This window comes from Callithrix jacchus, chromosome 12, assembly GCF_049354715.1.
Source record: "Callithrix jacchus isolate 240 chromosome 12, calJac240_pri, whole genome shotgun sequence".
NCBI lineage: Eukaryota > Metazoa > Chordata > Mammalia > Primates > Cebidae > Callithrix > Callithrix jacchus.
This window is the reverse complement of record NC_133513.1, coordinates 74,010,439-74,033,436: the sequence shown is the minus strand read 5'-3', so window position 1 is coordinate 74,033,436 and position 22,998 is coordinate 74,010,439. Positions and strand designations below refer to the sequence as shown.

Genomic DNA, 22,998 nt, shown 5'->3' with positions numbered 1-22,998 from the left:
TACTTTACTATTATACATAAATATTATAGTATTTCTAAATCAAGTTCATACCCCATCCATCCCTTTTGTCCTTGAGCTTTAGATCCTGTAGCTACCATCATAATATTGCCATGTATGTACCTATGCAACATTCCTGCATCATCTGCACATGTACCCCAGATCCTAAAGTACAATAAAAAAAAAAGCCAATCTCACATTTCCTTAGTTTTCCTTAGGCCCTTATTCCACTTGATTAACCTCTTTCTCCTACTTATTCCTGCATATTTGCAGAACTTCTAGAATATTTTATACTCTAATCTATCTTAGTAAAGCAATATGGTTTGCATATTGGAGATTGTTCTATAATTTTTATAACACAATTGAGATGCTCCAGCTCAGTGAGATTTTGCCCCACCCTGGAAGAATATGAATTTATTAAAAATAATTTAACTGTAAATGATACCTTAGATCCTAAATTGCAAATCAATTTTAAGTTTAAATTATATAAAAGACTGAATATTCTATGCACAACTTCTAGCATATTCATCTTCATGTATTTTTTTCTACTTTTTTGTAGCTGACTGAATTCAACCCCTAAAGATCTAAGAGAAATCTCACTCCAAGAAAATGTAGGGAGGTAATACCCTAAATATCTGTAGTTCTCTGATTTGGCTTATTGTAAAACATCTGAAATATTTTAGCATTTTTCCTACAAAGGCCTAGAATTTGAGGTAACAGAGTAGTTTAATTAATCCTTTTAATATTTCTGTTTGCCAGAATGCTCGATCAAAAGTATTGGTTATCTGATGTCAGCTGTTTTCCCCAATTCATGCAGTACTGACAAAGAAGAATTTGGAATTAAATACAAGAGAAGAGTTCTACTCTACCTAGAAGGCCCAGTTTTGTGACAATATTTTTGACATTCTAATTGGGTTATCAGCCCGTGACTCAAGTAAAAAATGGAACAATGATATTATTTAAATACAGAGGTATTTAAAGTAATGAAAGCTAAAGTCTAATGTACATCTTTAATTCTTTTCATAGCTGAGTTAATAAATACTTTTTATATCAAATTAATTTGATTTAAAAAGTAATTATTATTCTATATCACTAATTAATCAAGATCAGACGAATTATGACAAATCATTACTTAGAAATATAATATTAAGATACAGCAGCTTTAAAACCTATTGACCCAATGGATATTACTTACAACAAATCTGGCTCTGTATATACTCATTCAGAATGCTCCAGCTGCACAGGGGAGTATTTAATGCCAATCAAGTTATGTTAATTGGATAGGACATGATATGGACTTTTAAGAAAAAAGGATCCAATACAAAATTGTTATGTATTTGGCCCTCATACCCCTGATTACAAATCCCAGAATTTCAAGAAAATTTGGCCAACTGAAGTAAATTGTAAATTGTGTTTACACTGTCACATAGGTGGCATCACTATAGCTAAGACACAAAGTATCTATCCTCTGTGTATTGTCAAGATTATCTTGATATATCATAATTTTAAATAATTTTCAGCACAAATCTATATAGCTATATTTATCTAACATTATATATATATTTAAGTAAAATATCAATACTATTTTCATATATACCTTAATTTTTTCTACTAAGGCTTGAATTCTGTCATGTAAAAAAGATACACTAAAATTGTAACCCCCAGCACCTTAGAATGTGACCTTCTTTGGAAATGGAATCATCACAGAGGTAATCAGGTTAAAATGAGCTCATTAAGATAGGCCCTAATCCAATATGACTGGGGTACTTATAAAAAAGGGAAAATGTGGACACAGATAGACACATATAGAGGGAAGATGAAGATACACAGAGAGAATGCCATTGAAGATGGAAGTAGAGATTGCAATTATGTTGCCACAAACCAAGGAACACCTGGGATTGCCAGAAGCTGGGCCTGCCAGAAAGAGGAAAAGAAGTAAACTTCTCTATAGGTGTTAGAGGGAGCCTGACCCATGAATCCCTTGATTTCACACTTCCAGGCTTTAGAACTATGAAACAAAACTTTTCCCTTGTTCTAAGACATCTAATGCATAATACTTTGCTCCTGCAGCCATAAGAAACTATACCTTCTTTCCTTCATTTTTTAAAGTTTTATTGTTTGCTTTAAACTTTGACATCATGTCTATTCCTTTGTAACTAAAGTCAATGATTATTTGTAGAAAAGTATCTCTTTCTAAGTGTAAGTTTGTGTTTCAACTGTCATACATACATTAATTCATTTAATTCTTACAACAACCTTGTGAGGTAAATACTATTATTTTGCTTTTTACAGATGAGAAGGCAAAATTGCAGGAAGGTAAAATAATTTCCTCAAGTAAACACAAAATTATTTTTGGTTAAGTTACTTTTGTTTGTCTGTCTTTTGTATTTATGCGGATTTTACTTTGATCAATATGGTATAAACCACTCAAGAATAAATGTGATTTACATTGAACCTGGGTTGCTTTAATTAAAGTAGTTACAATTTCTCAGGTAAAACTATCTAGACATAGGAAGTTCCACAATCTTAACTATAGTTGACATTGTTCTATTGCTCAAAAAAGATCTTTTGTTTGAGGGCCTATGGAAAAGAATTGAAGAAGAAAAGAAATGCCATCTTATATTCAAGAGGCTATTTCTTTCTGCCCTTCTTATGTTTTGATATGTCCTGGACAGAATTGAGAAGTAAGCAGCAAAAGCTTCCTCAGTACATGCTTAGTACATTTCTTAATGCATTTATGTTAAATTTACCATCAATTCAAAATACTGGACCAAAGTATTTTATCCATTTCCTTTAGTCATTTTTAAGAGATGCTAAAACAATATCTTATAGTGAAGCAGTGTGGTTGAAACAACTCTTTTTATATAGCTTTCACACATGAGTAATGATTTCAAACCTATCAAAATTCATTTCAATTAATAATTGCATTCAACCTGGGTTTATAAATTATTTACAAAGTTTTTCAATACTGTACAGAATCCGAGATTTTGCTCTATGTTCAAACAAGAATTTAATCTGCTGCAATATCAAGAATGTTGGCAGAAGACTGAGACTTCTGTGTTAGAGACAAAGACTTCATTACTCCCAGAAATAGCAATAGTCAGAGTATTAACGTTTTCTTGTGCTGGTTCATTTGGCCCTAATTCCTATAGGGCTACATGAAAAGACAAATAATAGGTGCCTATAAAGTGGGTTATATTACCAGAGAGGAATATTAAAGTCAAGGATCATGGATGTTTTATAATGAATAGTAAACATGCTGTAACTTTGCCATGAAGGGAGATTATATCTCTATCATCAAAAACTGCACACAAACATGCCTTTTGCTATAAAGAAAGAGATCATCTGTGTCTTCCATGGACAGTCTACATGGAAGCATCTTTGGAAAAATAGTTAAGAACAAAAACATTTATTTCCTTTGCTTGAAAGACATGCAGAAACACAAGAAGCCTATAAATAACTGTCTCACATAAAAGGTATGCAATTGTGGCTGGGCACTGTGGCTCACATCTGTAATCCTAGCACTTCGAGAGACTGAAGTGAGCGGATCACAAGGTCAGGAGTTTGAGACCAGCCTGACCAACACGGTGAAACCCTGTCACTACTAAAAATACAAAAATTAGCCAGGCCTGTGGCGCACACCTGTGATCCCAGCTACTCAGGAGGCTGAGGCAGGAGAATCATTTGAACCTGGGAGGTGGAGGTTGCAGTTCACCATTCTAGGATATTATATCTTGTAGCATGTCATTTTTTCAACATGACTTCAGGTTTTGCTACCCCAAGGAAACAGAGCATAGAGAATTGGTTTATAAAGGCTTCTGCCCAGAAGTCAAATTGCTCTTAATTCTTTGGCCATGCAAATCACATGGTCATGATACTTTTTAAATAATTTTTTCTTGGTCAAAACTATTGTCTAACTGAATTCAGTTCTTTGCTGACATTGTACCTGTAACTACACAGCATAACAGAGCAAACAGGTTTAATATTAGACCTATTTCATTGCTATGAATCTCAGATAGGATCTTAGTGCCAACAATCTTACTACATTTTGATGGTGCAATCATTCCTAACTCTCCTAGACAACACCTTCAGACTTTCTCTCTTCTCAAATTTCCATCACGTCCGTTCAGTTTTTATTCTCAGCCGATAAACCATCCATTCCCCGTACAACTTTTAAAAATTTTCGTGTGTAGTACAATACACATAATACATGACAAGCTGGTGGCATTTTGTTTTCACTGGAAAAATAAGAGCCATCAGAAGAGGCATTCCATTAACACTTACCACCCCAGCCTCTCCTCTACTATATCTCCTTCATTATCAATTTATTTTCCATTGAGTTTTCCTTATTACTCCTATATTTAATGGTTGTAACTCCTAGTTTTTGTAATTTTTTTCCTTTTTCTATGGTCATTTCCTTGCTGATTATATCTACTCTAATGATTACAAATGAGATCTATTTATGGAAATACCCAAAATTTCCATTTCCAGTCTGAGCATCACCTGTGGTCTCCAGACTTGTGAATGCAACTGCCTAATTATCCCCTTGTATTTATTTGGCATTGCAAACCTAATCCATCCAAAATTAAATAACTGATATCTGGCTCAGATCTCCATTCCAAATCATTCTTCTACAACTTAGTATTAGGTAACTCTATCTTCCCATTTCCCAATTCTCAGAACAAAAGACTTCGGAGATCTCCTTGACATATCACTCTTTCCGATACTCTACGTCTAATCAATAAGGAAACTATGTTGGCTCTACCTTCAAACTCTATCCATAATCTCACCATTCATCTCCATTTTTGTCAACCACACCTTGATCTAAATCATAACCTCCTAAAAAGTTTTTCTTCTTCAACCTTGTTATCCTCAGGTCTATTTTCCATACAGAAGCCAAAATCATCCTCTTGAAATGTAAATTAGATAATGTTATTCAAAACTCTACAGAGACATGCATCTCTCTCAGAGTAAGAGGTAAAGGCCTCATAATGGCCTATAACAAGGTCCTAACAATCAAGCTGCGCGTGTTACTACTTCTCACATTTCCAACTCTGCATTATCGCCACTAGTTTTCATATGGTTTCTCAAATGCACTAAAATCTCTTCCATATAGTCCTTCGTATTTACTTTGGTGTTGGCCTGGAATATTTATTCCCATATATTCAAATGCCTCACTTACTCATTTTCTTCAGGTATTTGTACTAATGTCACTTTGTCAGTGCAGCATTCTCTGACTCTATTTAAATATTTTTCTAACCAACACTACAACCAATGACAATCCCCTTTCTCCCACTGGTACCCCATGTTCTTCCTCTCTGCTGTATTTTCATTCACAGCACTTTTGCCATTATATCTCATTTATTGATTTGTTTCAACATCTGCATTAGAATGTAATCAAAGGAATACTGGAAGAGAAGGCAGAGTCTGAACACATAACGACCAATTAGGTTTAGGTTAATGAGCTCCTAGTATTAGCAGATAATAGAAGAAATGAAATAAGCCTGTAAAATATCAAAGAAAAATATCACAGTTCTACAATTGTATCTTGGTTCAATATTTGTCTACTGAAATTCATTTTTAAAGTTGTAAATCATGCACAAAATTTTGAAAAAAATGGAGTCTAAACTACAAGACTATGGTGCACTAATAATTAGTCTTTAATTTTATATAGTTTAGGCACAAGAAATTTGGAGCAAATCTTTGGAGCAAAGCTTTCTGGCAATTGGAAAAAGAATGTGAGTTTGTACAAAAGAAAACCTGGCATTTCCTGTGTCTAACTTCATTAACAATTCTGAGAGCAGTCTTTCATCTGAATTATTTTTATAAATTGCCGCTGGGAAAAGTACTTGCTATTGTGTTTGGGATTGGCAAGCAAGCACATCCCTAGATGCGGTGTAAATGAGTGGAGTAGAATTTAAAACAGAGTTGATGTGAATCCAGCGTGCCAAATGTTATGCTCGGCTGAGGAGGCCCCCATTCATGCAGCGCAACCTGGTCTATCATCATTTGATGGGGAGACCACATTCCTCCACACCTGGCTTTTGCTGATGATAACAAGCCAGATTCTCCTCAGCAGGACCATTTCTTGCTGAGCAGCTAGAAAGAAAAATGTTTGGTGGATAAATTTATCTTTGGCATTTCCAAAAGTACCTCAATGTGCTTTTACCCCTTCATTACTGCTTGGCATCTCTGTACACTCTTTCTCCTTAGATGAAATACAGCTTACTAGATTATCAATATTCATGAAGGGCAAACTTGGCTTAAGTCAGTGTTTTATCTTTAAGAGTTTTAAGAAATAACATTTAAAATTTTGAAGATAAAATCTTAAGCATCATTGCATGACTTGTGGATCACATAGAGTCAGAGGAAAATATCATCTTCTGCCCTTAAATATCAATCACATTTCATAGATTCTCTAAACTTGGGGGGCAATTCTACCAAATGTCTGATTCCCCACAGTGGAGACAGCCTTTCTGAGCTAAAGACCTTTATTGCAGTTATGCTAGAAATGTGAAACAGGAATTAAATGGTTCCACTTTCAAGAAGAAAAGTCAAGGGAGGAAATCTGAGGGTGTAAGTTATTTCTCCTACAGACAAAGGTGAGAACTGAGTTTAATGTAACAACAAGGAAAAACGCACTTTTCCTCACAAAAGAGTAAGTTTCAGGAATATGCCTAGGAAAGTCATAGTTTTACTGTTAGCAATTCTATTAAATTGTATGACTAAGTGCTGAATATTCAGCTTTTTAAAGAACAGCTTCTTTTCTACTTAGACTTGATTGGAACCCATAGCTTAGGAAGAAAAAACAAAGACACTAGAGTCAGTCTTGGGTTTGAAAACCTGCTTCATCATTTAGCCATTTTGAAGAGGATACTTAATATCTTTGAGCCTCAGTTTCTATATCTTTAAGATAAAGCATCAAAATTTGAATTATTAACAAATAAAATAGATGCAATGTACTTAACATAGTATATGTTTTATAGAAGTAGCTATTAGCATGCATTAATTAATGTTAGTAATAACGTTTATAATTTCTAATGTTATTAAGACATATTATCTTATAGGATCATTATTTACAGGATGACTAAGACAGAACATAAGCAGCAACACAACAGTTAGCCTGGGAGTTCTCCACAGGAAACAAACATTTGTAAATTCTTATCCTATACTTCCAGGACTTTCTTTCCCATGTCCTGCAGCTCCTCTTTCTGTTCATTCCACTCCCTGATCTTTTTTATAAATGTTGTCATTGACTCGGGGAGGCGGGCGGGGGACGGTGTTGCTGCGAGGTCGGTGAGCAGCTCTCGCCGTGGGTTGCTCGGGCGCTGTCCAGGAGGAGCCAGCCCTGCCCAGGCTGCAGCCATGATCTAGCATTTTGTGGAGGACACCACAGATGATGGAGAACTGAGCAAGATGACAAGGAGTATGTGGGCTTTGCAACCCTCCCCAACCAAGTCCACTGAAAGTCCGTGAAGAAAGGTTTTGACTTTACTCTCCTGTTGGCAGGAGAGTCTGGCCTGGGCAAATCTACACTTGTCAATAGCCTCTTCCTCACTGATCTGAACCGGGATTGGAAACTCCTTGGTGCTGAAGAGCGGATCATGTAAACCGTGGAGATCACTAAGCATGTAGTGGACATAGAATAGAAGGGTGTAAGGCTGCGGCTCACCATTGTGGACGCACCAGGTTTTGGGGATGCAGTCAACAATACAGAGTGCTGGAAGCCTGTGGCAGAATACATTGATCAGCAGTTTGAGCAGTATTTCCGAGATGAGAGTGGCCTGAACCGAAAGAACATCCAAGATGACAGGGTGCACTGCTGCCTGTACTTCATCTCACCCTTCGGCCACGGGTATGGTCCAAGCCTGAGGCTCCTGGCACCACCGGGTGCTGTCTAGGGAACAGGCCAAGAGCCCAGGGGCAGGGCTGCCACTAGAAGGTGGTCATAGATTCCTGTTCTCCAGGCTCTGGCCATTGGATGTTGAATTCATGAAGGCCCTGCATCAGCGGGTCAACATCGTGCCTATCCTGGCTAAGGCAGACACACAGACACCTCCTGAAGTGGACTGCAAGAAACGCAAAGTGAGGAAAGCTGGTGATGGGAGGGGATCAGGTGGGTTTCTAGAAAGGATGTGGTCCCCAGAACTGTGGGCCCTTCATCTGTTTGCCAGATCCGGGAGGAGATTGACCGCTTTGGAATCAAGATCTATCAATTCCCAGACTATGACTCTGATGAGGATGAGGATTTCAAATCACAGGATCAAGCCCTAAAGGTGGGGCCACTCTAGGGCATCCCCTTCCCATCTTGTTTCTTCTGGGTGGAAAACGGGAGTAGATTTCTATATTTGGGCTATCAGGGTGGGAAAGGACCCTAGCTTCCTAGAGTGAGGCAGAGAAGATGACGATATAGGTGGAAAGAAACAGGTGAGAACAGAGAGTGTTGACAGGCACCCCTAACCTCTTCCAGGAAAGCATCCCATTTGCAGTCATTGGCAGCAACACTGTAGTAGAGGCCAGAGGGCGGCGAGTTCTGGGTCAACTCTACCCCTGGGGCATCATGGAAGATAAAGCACTGAGCTTCTGACCAGGTATCTCCTTGCCCCTCAGTGGCTCTCCCCTACCTATGCCTCTGGCTGACCCCTAGCCTTGCTATGCAGTGGAAAACCCAGGGCACTGTAACTTTGTGAAGCTGAGGACGATGCTGGTGCATACCCACATGCAGGACCTGAAGGATGTGACCCGGGAGACACATTATGAGAACTACCGGGCACAGTGCATCCAGAGCATTACCCGCCTGGTGGTGAAGGAATGGAATTGCAAGTATGACCAGAAGCCAGGACAAAGGTGGCAGGGGGGATCCCAAGCCTAGCCTTGGGTGAGACCAAACCTTTCTTTTGCTCTTCTATAGGCCCAATCTAAGTGGGTACTGGGGTCCTCCTAACCTTACCAACCCTTCTCTCCTCTTAGCAAACTGACTCGAGAGAGTGGTACTGACTTCCCCATCCCTGCTGTCCCACTAGGGACAGATCCAGAAACTGAGAAGCTTATCCGAGAGAAAGGTGAGGAAGTGAGAGCAGTATGGGGTATAGAGGAGGTCCTCTGTTCTATCATCAACATTGGTATCTCTTGGTTTGGTAATAGAAAGATCCCTGGCTCTGCTGCCTATTTGGGTCCTGGATAGGTCAATAGGTGGTTCTGTCCAGGGTCTCCATCATACCTCAGGGCTACAAGGTCCTGGCTTAAGGGATTAGAAATTTGGGGCACTTCCCCAGTACTAAAGGACTCTCTGAAAAGGCCCATTTTGATGCCTATGCCTATTCCAGCTGTGGCGGATGCAGGAGATGCTACACAAAATACAAAAACAGATGAAGGAGACCCATTAACTGGCTTTCAGCCCTGGATATTTAAATCTCTTCCTCTTCCTGTCCATGTCGGCCCCTCCCAGCACCAGCTCTGCTCAGGCCCCTTCAGCTATTGCCACTTCGCCTTACATCGCTGCTGACTGTCCAGAGACTCAGAGGAAATAAAGTTTAATAAATCTGTAGGTGGCAAAAAAAAAAAAGTTGTTATTGATCTTATTTGAATATGTAATTTTTGAAATTAATTGATCTATCAGCATAATTTCAAATATAAAACATTTACAAATGCACAAAAGCAAGACAAAACAGCATTATTGGTAGTTTGCAAATATGAGTTAAAGAAACAAATTTTAAAACTTATGGTTGAAAGTCCCATTTGAGCTTCATATAACATGTTACCTCATGTTACCTCATGAAAGTATACAATGACCCTGAAAATTCAGAGTGACCATAAATTTAAAACAAAAAAACAAAACCAAAAAAAATGCTTAAGATAATATTTGTCTTAACAGTATATTGGAAAAAAGTAGCCTGTTAAAAAGTTTTATTGGTAGGTAGATGTTCTGGTCTGTATGATAAAGTATTCTTACAGAGTTTGGAAAAATTATACTGATATGTGTTTTACTTCTCACAGTTGAGACAAGAAATTAGCTAGCAAAAATTTCTTACCCAATGATTTCCAATGTGTACACATTTCACATTCTTATTCTCCATAAAAAATTGAATGACATGTAAATGTTTAATAATAATTTTCTGGGGAATTTTTGTACATTTCTTTAGGATTGTGAAAGTTTTTTTAATATTGTGATTTCTTTTGAGCTATTCTTATAATTCTGCTAAAATTTTCTGCAAGAAAATTTTTACAAAAAATGAAAATAAAAAATAAGGCTGGGTGCTGTGGCTTACACCTGTAATACCACAACTTTGGGAGGCCTAGGTGGGCCAATCACTTGAGCTCAGGAATTCCAGACCAGCCGGGCAGCATGGAGGAAGCATCTACAAAAAGTAGAAAAATTAGCTGGGTGTGGTGGCACACACCTATAGACCCAGCTACTCACAAAGTTGAGGTGGGAGCATCGCTTAAGCCCAGGAGGCGAAGGCTGCAGTGAGCTGGAATCACACCACTGCACTCCAGCCTGAGCCAGAGCAAGACACTGTCTCCAAATAAAACAAGACAGCAACAACAGTGGGACTACATTTTCAGACACCTGACAAAAATAGAGGGAAGAAGCTGTTCTTATCAATGTTAGGAATTACAATCCTTCAAGAATAATGACAGGTTCTGTGTCAAAGGTGTTATTCAGTCCCAAAGACTTTCAATTTGCAACTCTTGCTTAATTAAATATGTAAAAATTCAGAATGACTCCTGAAAGAATTGGCCACCTATGCCACTGAAGCTATAAACTGGTGTCACCTCTGTCTCTATTCTACTGTGTGGTGATAGAAGGTTATTATATTTGACATTTATGCCTTAGTTTTCTTATCCATCAGATAAAATGCCTCTAACATACTTTCCAGCACTTAAACTTCAGGACCTTCTGAACCTGAGAACTGGAACATTCACTATCAAGGACAAACATCCCTTTAGGAGTCTGATATGTCAGTGAGAGCAGCTGCCTCCACAGTGATGAGTGCAGATGTGGAGAGATGACCTCCATCTGGAAGTTCAGCAGGTCCTCTTCCCAACAGAGCCCTTTCTAAATAGCTGTTTGTTTGCATTTCTCACTAGCCTTTCTTAGTAACCCTTGAACATCAAGGTTAAGGAAAGATACACTTGACCCATACAGATCCACTGCCAGCAACCAGTACCACTAGAGAAGGACGAAAGACAAGCTTGACAGCCACAGTCAGAGACTTTCTAGGCTAGAGCAACTGGATACACCTTCTCCAGTCACAAGGGATTTAATTTAAAAGATCCTATTCTGTTTCTTCCTGTCATCTCTATTATTCTATCATATTTATTACTTTCAATATGCCACCTGGTACCATGTGAAGTATTGGGAAAATGTCAAAACACAATCTAGATAAATTCTGTCAAATAGAGTGGGCCATAGTATGGGATAATTCTCTGGGTAGACTTTGATCAACCCAGTTCCCCTCTCTTTCTCACTTGTATTTCCCAAGCATAACTGCAGAATGTGGAAAGAATGCAAAATCTTGAGATAGGGAGGAACTGGCTGGAACAGCCTGCACTCTGTTTCAATCCCTATTAGAAAAAAGATATCCTTCAACACTTTAGCCTAATGTATCATGGTACCCTGGGGCACAAACCTCAGGAGTCCTTCAGCTGTGGTGCAAGTAAAGTATATATACACAACACTCCTTCCTCCCCAGAGTAGCTTTTCTGAGCCTTGGAAGACCAGCTTGCAATAAATCCTAAGCTATTTTCTACTGATGCCTACCTATAAGTAATAAGCTCACTTCATGTAACTTGTTTTGTGTGGGTGTTTCATCTCTCCAGATTCAGACAAACTGGCCACAGTGAACTACACACATCATACTGTTGGCTGACCACAAAACATTATTAAGGCTAAGTATAAGACAGAAACCTATGAGAAACACATTATGCCAGCTCTTGTCTCAAAATATATGCATCATCTGACCATTTATCACCACCTCTAGTGTTACTCCCCTAATCAATGCCACTACCATCTCTTACCCTCTACATTTTATTCTCCACATAGCAGCCATGTGCTCTTTCAGAATGAGTCAGACCATGCCAGTCCCTTGTTTAAAATCCTTCCTAGCTTCCTAACTCATTCAAAATAAAATCCAAATTTCTCACAACAGACTAAAGCTCCCATACAATCTGGACCTGAATTCCCTTTCAGACTTCATTTCTTCTTTCCCTCTTCCTTACACTTTCTGCTGTAACCATTATGCTCTTCTAACTATCCCACAAATACATGAAGCACTCTTCTGTCTCAAGGTATTGCATTAACATTTCCTCTTTCCAAGACTCTATTCCCTTGGCTTTCTGCCTGCCATATCTGTTTTTGCCTATGCTCAGATGTCCCCTAATCAGTGCTAATTACCTATATAACATAAAATTTCTGTCATTTTCTTCTTTTAGCTTTATCTTCATATGTTTCCTTCATAGGATTATATGACATTATATTCCCTATTTTCTGACTGCTCAGTCTCATGAGTCAATGGATTTGGTTTCATCATTGTATTCCAAGTGGTTTAAGGACAAAACATAAAACTCATTAAGTACTCACTTTCCTCTAAGAACAAATGAATTAATTGCTGGTATCTTTAATGTATTTAAGTAAAGTAAAACAAAACTAACTTGGTGATATGAATCACTGGCCTAAACTATAAACACTGTAAATGTATTTCTTAAGTTTAGCATGTGAAACAAATATATATGAAATTCAAGTAATATGAAAGGCTGGTTCTTAAGCTACAGACTCAATTACATATGGCCCAACCACTCTCTTCACCACTTTTCATCATTTAATTAAGCATCTTTCTGAGATGATGGTGATGATGATAATGTTATTATTTTACGAGGAGAAAATTCCTAGATATTTCAAATTAGAAAACACATGCAGGAAAATTGTTCAAATAAGAGCATTTTGGTTATCACTCAGAAAGTTGATACCAAATACACATATCCTTTCATGTTCACTTGCCTTTGATATTTCTTGTGGGTTTTTCCCATTAGAAAGATCTTTAACTTTAGAGAAAAGGTGGACTAAACACTGAGTTGTAAAGACTAAATCTTTTTTTTTTTTTTTTTTTTTACCGGGATCCATTTCCTTGTATTGCCAGTCACCAGCTAAGATTAAATGACTGAAGATTTTCCATCTACAAAATTGAACATAAAACAATTATTTTTACCTAGTTATTTGTGAAGTTTAGAGTTTTCACAAAAGAGACTGATAATTGCATAATTTAATATCACATAATGAACAATAGCCTTAGCAATAGCCTGGGTCCCATCTGAGGTACTCTCGCCATTGGTTTCAAATAAATTTTGGTGAAAATCTATACTCAGCTACTTGTGCTTGGTGAACTTAGCATTATTGTTTCCTTTAGTGATGTTAGAAATCTCAATCTACCTCAAAAGTATCGTGCTGGTTAATGCACTGGAATGCATAAAGGATGTAAAATAAAGTAAACCCTCTTCTTAGTTTTATTTAAAATAAATGACTTTTCATCCCAGTGAGTTTTTATTAATTTGTGTAGAGTGGTGTGATAGTACTAAAATTAACCATATGACCATACGTACTCATACCTTTTCTATACATATCAATTATTTCTCAACACAAGGACCTGTAGTTCTATGATGAGTGATGGCTCTTTCAGCCCAAGGAAGTTTTCTTGGCACATATGCAAAGCAGTTTCAAGTTGCTAAAATGATGATGCCCTTGAAAGCAACCAAAGATGACCCAGATTCCTTATGCTTCAGATAGAATAATTCTGTTATACACTGTTTCCACTGAGTTTCAGAAAGGTTTTAGAATCAGTTACCCCATGGAGGAGGCATGCTCACATGTATTTATACCCATTTTTGCTCAGGGTATTTATACCCTGTCCAAAATACCCATTTTCTTAGTGTTATTTGAGATTGCCCCCAAAATAAACTACTTGAACTCAAATTTATGTATCAGGGTCTCTTTTGTTGGGACCTATACTAAGACAGCTGGCATCACACATGGTCCTAAAAAGCAGATTTTTAGGTGGGGGATATGGCATCTTTCAACAACATGCTAACAGAATTATCATTGCCTGGACAATGATAAGTCCCCAGGTATTAACCCATGACATGTTGTAACAATAAATTTCTAAGATACACCTATAGTAAACTGAGAAAAAGCATTGTCGTTGGGTGGCCATTTGTGTTGCTGTGATAAAATATCCTAGGCTGGGTAATTTATAAAGTAAATAATTAACTATAAATATACTATATAATAGACATTTATAACAGTAAACATAATAATAATGTATAAATAATAGACACTTATTCCTCACATATCTGGTGGCTGGGAATTTCAAGATCAAGGTACCTGGGTCCACTTGAGTCACACCTGGGGTAGCAAAGCAGTGCTGCACCAGAATATGGGGAGCAGAAACTTGAGGTAGCACTGGACAGTAGTTCCATGATCCCTCTAGTACAAAAGGCTCTTCTTTTGACATAGTTCTGTTCCCCAGATTTTAACACTCTGGACCTGTGATATTAAGAGCAGCACTGACAATCTCCAAAATACCTTGGGAGTCATTTTTGCATTATCTTAATGAATAGCACTCGGATTCTGCCTATACATATTAATCCACTAATCCCAAATGATTGCTTCACCACATTCTGGTATTCTCAACTGAACATGCTTTTCCATTCCCTATTACATAACCAGTCTGAGAATTTTCAAAATTTTAAAATTCTACTTCTGTTTTAATTATATATTCTGCCTTTACTTCATTCTCTCTTCTCACATTTCACTATAAGCATTTAAAAGAAGCCAAGCCACACTTTCAAGACTTTGCATAGAGCTTTCTTCTGCCCAATATTTTATTTCATGGCTCAGATGTTCTTCTTTCCATGAAACACTAGGACATAAACATAATTCTTCCAAGTTCTTCATTGCTTAATAGCAAGGATGATCTCCTGTTTCTAATAACATTCCTTATTTTGATCTCAGACTTCATCTGAATGGCCTTTACCATCCATATTTCTACAAACATTCTTTTTACAAACACTTATGTAATCTCTAAGAAGACTGAGGCTATTTCTATAGCTCTCCTTTTCTGAGCCTTCTTCACCAGAATCATCCTTAACATTTCATTTATGGCAATATAGGCTTAATCTAGCATGCATCTCTAAACTTTTCCATCCCCTGCCATTACTCAGTTCCAAAGCCACTTCCATATTTCTAGATATGTTATAGCACCACCCCATTTCTCAGAACTATATTCTGTTTAGTCTGTCTGTGCTGCCATGATAAAATATGTAGAACTGGGCAATTTATAAATAATAGAAATTTATTTCTCAGAGTTCTGGAGCCTTGGAAATCCAATATCAAAGTGCTAGCAGATTTGGCATTTGCTGAGAGCTTGCTCTCTACTTCAAGACAGAACTTTGTTGTTGTGCTTTCACATAGTGGAAGGTCAACAGTGCCAAACAGGCTCCCTTGAGCCCTTCTATAAGGCACTAATCCCATTCATGAGGGCAGCACCCTCATGATCTAATTAACTCATAAAGGCCCTACCACTTAATACTCTTGCATTAAGGATTAAGTTTAACAAAAATTTGGAGGGACTAAGCATTCACACCATAGCTGGTATGGTAAAAGAGCCTGCATCAGCTTTTACAGTATCTCTAGCGCTTATAGGATTTTAAGCCAAAGGTTAGTATAAATCAAAGTAGTCCTAAAAGAAAAAATTAAGAAGCTTAGGCAAGCCTTTTAACTCAGTGCATGTTTTATAAGTCAGAAGGTCTACTTGGTAACATTTTAATGTAACTTTATTTCCTCTTCCTACAGCTAGAGTAGAAAGCGTTGAAAGTAAAGAAACAGTATAGATATATATACGAAGGATCTGAAAAGAACACAGTACCTTAGTGTTAATATACCTCAGGGTTAAATATTTTTATTCTGCTGAGCAAGAAATCTAAATCACCAGATATGCTGACAGAGGTTGAGGAAAATCTAAACTTTGTGGTTTAAAGGGGGAAAATAATTACAAATTACACATATAAGGTTAATTGCAGTTGGGAAAAATTGTGTGAAGATTATATGGGATTTCTTGAAATTGCATGTATATTTACAATTATTTCAAAATAAAAAAAATTTAAGTAATCAGAAAAAAATGCAGTGCTCCCTATATCTTATACCACAAACTCCCTTGATGTAAATATGTATGTAAAATTGTGACTTGCTGTGATATTGTAAAATAAGTGAAAAGACATGAGAAACATAATGTGAGATACAGATGGATTTGAAGAATGCAAGCGATAAGCTGTAGAAAAAACTGTTGGCATCCCTCTCAATTTTTTTTGGCACAAATTTATCTTGTTCCTAACTCTGATACACACACACACACACACACACACATATATAATATGATGCTATGTATATGTGTGTATTATATATATGTATGTGTGTGTGTATTTTTTTTCCTGGCTGGAAGAACATATCTTACTCACATACATGGTACAGTGCAGGTACCAGAAGTTTAAACTTCTGGAAGCAACCTCAATGTATGACAACTGGAAAATGTTGACTGTTCATCTCAGCTTTCTTACCACTCTGAACAACTTTGAAATGTGTTGTATGTCATCACCCAGAAATCAGAGTGGGTGCGTAGCTGACTTCCTACAACTGTAACATACTGATTAAATACTGTGTGTTGGCTTTCTTCCTTTCCATTCTTATTTCAAACTCACATCCAAAAGTTCCTAGAATCACCTTTGAAATTAATTATTTGTGCAAAAATTCTTCAGAGGGATTTACTAAAGACAATTGATGCTATGAAATCATCTGAGGTTACTTAATTTCACCTCTAGTACTTTAGGAAAATATATGAAATATGAAACAAGCAAATTTTGCTCTAAAGCATATTAAGAAATAATCCTATTTCCAAGAAGATATATAAATGGTAGATGTACTTGCCTTCCATATTAAATAGCCCAGCTTTTCTGTAACACTTCAGCAGACTCTGAAATCTGGAAGCAGCACAACTCTCTGACATTTATCCTTACAGAACCATTCTCTAACTCCTTAATTATCAAGGTGTTTTCTCTTTTGGGTATAGTAATTATTTTCTATATTAAGAATTCCCCTTAATATTTCTTGTAAGACAGGTCTGGTGGTGATAAAGTCCTCAGCTTTTCTTTGGTAAAGTAATTATTTCTCATTCATTTCTGAAGGACAGTTTTGTTCTAAATAATACTTCTGGGCTTTCGATTGGAAGTATTTTTCCCCTCAAAACTTAGTATATCACACTATGCTTTCCTGGACTGTAATGTTTTTGCTGATAATTTTGCTACTGGCTATATTGACACTTCTTTTTGTTATTTGCTTTTTTCTATTGCTGCTTTCAGAGTCCTCTATTTGTAATTTTTGACAGTTAGATATAATATCTTCAAATAGTCTTATTCAGATTAAATCTAACTGGAGCCCTTTCACTTTTGTCTACATGGATACTTTCATCTTCCTCCAGGTTTGGAAAGTTTCCTGCTTCTGTTTCTTCAAATAAAATAAGATTTCTACTCCTCTATCTTTCTCTTCTTTTTCAAACTCCTATTACTAAAAATAAATTTTTGATGTTGTCCTGTAAATCTTATAATTTCTTCATTACTTTTCATTCTTTTTTCTTTCTCCTCTGTGTATTTTCAAATAACTTGTCTTTGGGTTCAGACTCTTCTGCTTAATCTATTTTGCTCTTCATGTTTTTTTTTCTATTGCATTTTTCATTTCGTTTATTGTATCTTTCAGCTCCAGGATTTCTATTTTATCTATTTTTATTGTTTCCACTCTCTCCATTAAATTTATTATTCTAGTTACTTATTGTTTTCTTCATTTGACTGAATTATTTCTCTTCTTGAAGTTCTCTGAGATTCCTTAAAATACCTACTTAAAAATTTTTTGTCAGATATATACTCATTTCTTTAGAGTTAGTCATTGATATTTTATTTTCTCCCTTTGGTGATTTTATGTTTCCATGATTGTTCTTGATCCCTGTGGCCATGAATCTATGTCTCCACATTTGAAGGAGTACGTATTTATTCTGGACTTCACAGATTAGTTTTGTCTGGGAAAACCCTACAACAGTCAGCCCACGCAGAGATTCTAAGCAGGCTACCTAGCATAGACCTAAAGCCCAGGACTTGCTCTGACCAACCTGGCACTGGGGCACACAAGCAGCCCAAGGTTCACTGAGTATCATTTGCCACTGAGTGCTGTGTGGAGCGCAGGACCTCTGAAGTCAGCTGGCAGTGGTGCAGCATTGAAGCCTGGTTCCAGGGCAAACCTAGAGGCTTAGTCTATGGGTACTAACCTGGAGCCTGGGTTCTGGAAGTATACTAATTCCTAGCTTTTACTGTAAGGGACCTGATGTTGGTGTACAAGGCAAAGTCCTGTGCTCACTTCTCTATTTCCTTTCAAAGGAATGGTATCTCTCTCCACACTGTGCCAACTGAGATTGAGAGAGGGGTGATGTAAATAATGTAAAACTGTTTTTCCTATGAAACTACAATTTGTCTTTTCTTACTGTTGTGCTACCAGCAGGTTCTGTGATCTCTTACCTGTTTTCCGTAGCTCTTGTGAAGGTAATTTTGTATATGGATAGTTGTTAAGATTGATTTTTTAAAATAAATTTCAACTGGTTTATATTTTTCTTTTGTTGTCTTTGCTTTCGGTGTCTTCTGAAAAAAAAATTCCAATCTGAAGTCATGGAGCTTTTTCCTTATATTGTCTTCTAAGAGTTTTATAGTCTTAGCTTTAACATTTAGGGCTTTGATTCATATTGAGTTAATTTTTTATATGATGCAAGGTAAAGTTCTGGTTTCATTCTGTAGCATATAGATATCAAGTTAGCCTAGTAATATATTTTTTTAAAAGACTGTCCTTTCCCTCATAGTATGGTCTTGACACAATTGTTGAAAATTATTAAACATATATACAATGTTTCATTTTCTAGTCTCTAGTCTCTTCTATTGGTTAAGATGTCCGTCTCTATGCCAGAAAAACACTCTTTTGATTACTGTAGCTTTGTAGTAATTTTTTTAACAAAGGAAGTGTGAATCCTTTGACTTTGTTCTTTTTCAAGACTGCTTTTTCTATTTGGAGTCCATTAAGACTGCATACAAATTTTAGGATAGATTTTTCTATTTCTGTAAAAAGAAAGGCACTGTGATTTTAAAAAGAATGAACCAAATATGATTCCTTTTCATAATATTGACATCTTGAAAATATTAGATCTTCTGATCCATGAACATGAATAATTTCCCATATACTGATGTATTCTTTCATTTGTTTCAGCAATATTTTTTATGATTCTTTTAATTCATTTTTAAGCCAATTCTGAAGTATTTGAATCTTATGCTATTGTAAATTAGTTTTTTCTTATTTTTTAGATTTATCAGTGTTGGCGTGTATAAATATAACTAATTTTTGTGTGCTTATTTTGTATTCTGCTATATTACAATTTTGTTTATAAGCTCTAAGTAATTTTCTATAATCTCCAGGGTTTTGTACATATCATATCATCCAAGCTGCAAAGAGAGATAATTTTATATCTTACTTTTAAATTTGGATGACATTTATTGTTTTCTTGCCTAATTGCTCTAGCTAGGTCTTTCAATTCTTTGTTGAGTAGACCTATTAAGAGTAGGATTCCTTGCCTTATTCCTGATCTTAGAGGAACAACTTTCAGTCATTCAATATTCAATATAATGTTCATTATGTGTTTTCATATATGGTCTGCATTATGTTGCGATAATTTTTTATAGTCCTCATTTGTTGAGTAATTTTATCATGAAAGAGGGTTGGATTCTGTTCAGTGCTTTTTCTCCATCAATAAATGTGATCGTGCTGGCATCATTTTCCCGCTCATTCTGCTAAAGAAGTTTATTGCATTGATTTTAATGTTAAACCATCCTTGCATTCCAGAAATAATTTCCAATTGGTTATGGTGTATAATTCTTTTAATAATGCTGCTGAATTCCATTTGCTAATATTTTCTTTAGAAACTTTGCATTAATGTTGATAAGGGACATTGGTCTGTTCTGTTTTCTTAAAGTGTCTTCGTGTCTGGCTTTAATATCAGAGCAATGCTGGCCTCAGAGATTGAGTAAGGAAGTATTCTTAGATCTTTAATTTTTTTGGAAGAGTTTGAGAAGGATTTGTGTTACTTTACTTGTAAATGTTTCCTAGAATTAATCACTGAAGCCATCACATCCAATAATTATCTTCATTGAAAGATTTTTGGTTACTGACATAATTACAGATATATTCAGATTTTCTATATAAATCATATTTTCATGATTTAGTTTAGTGTTTTTGGAAATTTTTCCACTTCATTTAGGGTATCTAATTTATTGGTATATAGTTGTTCATTGAATCACACTACAATTTTTTTGTTCTTGTAGTATTAAAAATAATGTTCTCTCTTTAAATTCTGATTTTGCTAATTTGAGTGTTCTTTTTCTGTCAATTTAGCTAAAGGTTTGTCAGTCTTGTTTACTTTTGAAATAACAAAGGCCAGATGCTGTGGCTCATGCTTGATATCTCAGCACTTTGGGAGGCTGAGGTGGAAGGATCACTTGAGACTAAGAGTTTGAGATCAGCCTAGGCAACATAATGAGACCCTGTCTCTATACAAAAATAGAATAAAATTAGGCAGTAATGATGGCACATGTCTGTATTCCTGCTACTTAGGGGGCTGAGGTAGGATGACTTGAGCTTAAGAGGTCAAGGCTATAGTTAGCCATGATCACATTATTGCACACCAGCCTGGGTCAAATTCTGTCTAAAGAGAAAAAAAAAAAAATCTATTTTAAAAAACTCAATAGCTTTAGGGGTACAAGTGGTTTTCCATTACAAGAATGAATTACATGAATGAAATCTAAGATTTTAGTGTATCCATCACCTGAGTAGTGTACATCGTACACAATAGACAGTTTTTCATCTCCTACCCACTCCTATTTTCCCCCATTCTGAGTCTCCAGTGTCCACTATATACCTCTGTATGCCTTTGCATTACCCATAGCTTAGCTCCCACTAATAAGTGACAACGTACGATATCTGTTTTTTCAATTCCTGAGTTACCTCACTTAGAATAATGGCCATACATACTACTTACATGAAATATGTTTTCCCAACATTTTACTTTCAATTTACTTGTGTCTTTGAATCTAAAAGAGGTCTTTTGTAGAAAACATGAAGTTGGATCATGGAATTTTGTTTTGTTTTTTAATCAATCCTTTCAATCTCTATTTTTGACTGGAACATTAAGATCCTTTTCACTTAAAGCAATTACTAATGATAGGAACTTATTCGTGTCACGTTTCTATTTGTTTCCTACATGGCATAATTTTTGTCTCTCATTTCCTGCATTACTGCCTTTTTTTTCCTTTAGTTGATTTTTGTACTAACTGCTTTAATTTCCTTCTCATTTCCTTTTGTGTACAGACTATAAGTATTTTATTTACCATAGGAATTAAATTTAACATCTTAAAGTTATAACCCTCTAATCTGAATTTACAGTAGCTTAACTTCAACATTAAAAAATTCTGCTCGTGGACTGTTCTGTCCACACCCTTTCATCTTCTGATGTCACACAATTATACATCTGTATCTTGTATGTGCCAAAACAAATTAATCATTGATTTTTCAGTGAATTCCTCTCTTATATTGTGCAGAAAAAAAATGCGAAGTTATATTCTAAATTGAATACTGAGAATCCTGGCAAAAAACTCCTTGTTTTTATTCATATTTGTAATGTTATGTAAAATACTTTTTGCAAAATTCATAACCTTTCACCTATTTTTGAATTATTTATCAAAGTTAAATAGATTTTTCAATGTTTTCATTATTTTTCAGCACTGTTTTTTTATTAACACTCATGAGCAGAGAAAGTAACATAACTACTTTAACTACTTATGTATGAAAATGTGAAATAGAGAAATTTTTGAGGAAATGAAAGATAATAGCATTGTATATTTGAATAGCATATGGAAATGTCATATGCTACTTATAATTTGCAAAGCACATTAGACATTTATAAAGTATAACTATGTTCAGTTATGTGTAAATTATAAACCAATAAGAGAGGATATTAACAAAAAGAAAGTTTTTAGGCCAATAGTCAATAGTATTATCTTTTTATCTTAAGTAAACTGAGTATTTATAGAATTTTGTTTGCTTTTTGAAATCATTTCAGGTATATTTTGTGCTTTACTTCTCCAAAGAACTTGGATAGACTTTTTTTAAGGAAATGAATATCACTAATGGAAAGAGAAATGCAAATCGAAACCACAGTGAGGTATCACATAACATCTATTAGGCTTAATGTTATCAAAATAACAAAAAATAACAAGTGTTAATGAGAATGTGGCTTTATTGAAACTCTTGTACATTTCTAGTGGAAATCTAAAAATGTTACCTCCACTGTAGAAAATTGTATTAAATTTGGAATTTCCATATGATCCAGCAATGTCACTTTGGAGCATATACTCAAAATAATTCAAAACAGAGATGCACACAGATTATTTGTGTATCCATAGGTGCAGCATCACTAAAACATTGATGAAAGGCTAAACCAAATGTGGTATATATTTACAATATATTATTTTCAACCTTAAAAATGTGGAAATTATGTGACATGGTACAACATGGATGGACCTTGAGGATATAATAATAAATGAAATAATTTAGGCCCAAAAAACCAAGTATTGTATAATTCTACTTTTATGAGGTACCTAAAACAAATTGCTAGAAATTAGATGGTAATTGTCAGTGCCTAGAGGAGAAAGGAATGATGTGCTATGTTTAATGTGTATGAAGCTTCAGCTTGTAAGATAACAATAGTTCTAGGGATGGATGATGATGATGGCCCTAAAACAACGTGAATGCACTTAATGCCACTGCACTGTGCACTTAAAAATAGTTAAAATGTAAGTTTTGGTAATATTTCA

The 22,998-nt window shown here is 35.8% G+C and overlaps 1 protein-coding gene and 1 pseudogene across 7 annotated transcripts in view; one reads left to right on the top strand and one right to left on the bottom strand.

The window, feature by feature from the left end:
• Positions 1 to 1,780: 1,780 nt before the first annotated feature.
• On the top strand, positions 1,781 to 8,154 carry LOC100399846 (septin-4-like; annotated as a pseudogene). The gene is made up of 3 exons (XR_013525246.1): positions 1,781 to 1,932; positions 7,403 to 7,852; positions 7,965 to 8,154. The product of XR_013525246.1 is annotated as a septin-4-like (transcript).
• Positions 8,155 to 8,518: 364 nt separating this feature from the next.
• Positions 8,519 to 22,998, bottom strand: part of ZWINT (ZW10 interacting kinetochore protein) — a 29,083-nt gene continuing 14,603 nt past the window's right edge. For 4 of the 6 annotated variants that reach the window (XR_004732037.3, XM_078344002.1, XM_078344004.1 and 1 more), the window contains one exon: positions 8,519 to 14,536. The gene's annotated coding sequence lies outside the window, so the exon portion shown is untranslated. The remainder of the gene's footprint in view (positions 14,537 to 22,998) is intronic. The other 2 variants (XR_013524398.1, XR_013524399.1) reach the window with 2 other exon arrangements.